The sequence below is a fragment of the Alligator sinensis genome, unplaced genomic scaffold, assembly GCF_000455745.1.
Source record: "Alligator sinensis unplaced genomic scaffold, ASM45574v1 scaffold165_2, whole genome shotgun sequence".
Classification (NCBI taxonomy): Eukaryota; Metazoa; Chordata; order Crocodylia; family Alligatoridae; genus Alligator; species Alligator sinensis.
In genome coordinates, this window is record NW_005841965.1 from 286,092 (window position 1) to 287,844 (window position 1,753).

Consider the following 1,753-nt stretch of genomic DNA (forward strand, 5'->3'; position numbering starts at 1 on the left):
TCCACAAGACCGTCTGTGTTGTCTGTCTGTAACTGCAACTCAATCAAGCTTTCCAGCCTGCACCACTGCCATCTCGGTGTAAGTAAACAATCTTTAAAACTACCGATACGCGTCTGTGCCTAATTCCAGCTCGACGGCCTTCCCTCTCCAACCCGGCGTGCCCGGGCTGCTGGCCACAGCCCGCGTGCAGCGTGAAAAAGGGCTCGGGTCGCTCCCGGCCCGCACAAAATCCAAGACAAAGACCCCCCCCCTCCATTTAATGATGGTGGGGGGTGGGGGGGAACTGGTCATCTTCAAGTACAAGGTGGCTGGGGTGGTGGGGGGCAGGCACCTGCTGTAGCTCTGACTCTGGCCCTGACCTGGACTTGAGGTTGGAGCCATGGCAGCTGCTTGCGAACCTCCTCCCCACCCTGCGACTCTGGACATAGACTTATCAGCAACGGAAGCAGTGCCCCCAGAGTCTCCCCTGTCCATCTGTTTCCACCCCCCACCCTTGCTGCTACATCAGTCCCCAGAAGCCAGAGCTGCTGCCACTGCCACACCTGCTACATGGCTGGGCTGAGACAGCTACCCTGTGCTCTGTGGCCCTTGCAGGAATGGGGCAGAGGAACTGTGCCTGATAGTAAGTGGGGGAGGCAGAGCTGCAGGGTACAGGCTGCTGGGAGCAGAAGGTGTGCAGGGTAGGGGGGACAGGTGGGGAGGGAGAAGGAGCGGGGGCAAGTACCAGGGCACAGGCTTTGGGGCCAGGGGGACAAGTGTGTGGGGGAGGTAAAGGGTAGGGATCAGGAGGCTGCTTGTCCTCTCTTGCTACCTGTCCCCCCCTGCCCCCACTTTCCCCACTCTAGCAATGGAGGTGGGGATAAATTTAAAATGATCCTCCAAAATTAGAGTATAGACATGGACAACTGTAACAAATTTATAAATTGTCCATGTCTAGAATCTAATTCGTGGGACATCATCTTAAATTCAGAGTTGTCTTGGATCCTGGTAAGTACAGAAAACGTGATTTGAGCAGTTCTCAACAGCTGTGTGCATCACACAGGGTTAGGGTTTTTTTGAAGTTTTTTTTTTTAACATCGTCATGGCAACTCATCACTTCTTTTTAAATAGTTAGACCAAAGATGCACCAGTAACCAACAGCTTGAACTTCCAAGGTCTAACCAAACGCTCACGGGAAAGCAGGAGGCAGGGCATGACAGGGATTTTCATTTATGTATGTAGTTATTCATGAGATGTCCTTCTATAGATCTTAGATTATGGTTGGGACAGGGCTATAATCCTGCCTCAGGCTGGGGCTTGGACTAGAGCAAGGGTTTCCAGCCTCTTTCACCGGCGGGCCCCTGAGCAGTGCTGAATAGCAGAGCAAGACCCCTTCGAAGTGTAAGTGCAGCTATTCACACGCATCCTACTTACCTTTCCCCTTAAACCAGGGCCGGGCGAAAGGGCGGCTCTGGCCACAGCCAGACTCCATTTCCCAGTAGCCCCTGCTGCTGCCGGGGCCGCTTGTCCCTGCGTCCGGGAACGGACTACTTGTCAGGCTCGCGGAAGGAGACGACCACGTCAAGAACGTGGCATTCCGGTTGCCATGGCGCCCGCGGCGGGTGGCGATTGGCGGCGCCGCGGGGGCCGATGGGAGCGCGGCCCTGTTTCAAAGCGGCGGGGCCCTCGCGGTTGGGGGGGCAACCGGCGGGCGCGGTGACGCAGTGGGGCTGTGCGTAGTGACGTGGCAGACGGTTGCCGCGCGCCACTAACG

At 56.5% G+C, this 1,753-nt stretch overlaps 1 protein-coding gene across 1 annotated transcript in view; it reads left to right on the top strand.

Annotated features, from left to right (window-relative positions):
- Positions 1 to 1,753, top strand: part of CCDC34 (coiled-coil domain containing 34) — a 42,542-nt gene that overhangs the window by 2,252 nt on the left and 38,537 nt on the right. The gene's annotated exons all lie outside the window — the stretch shown is intronic.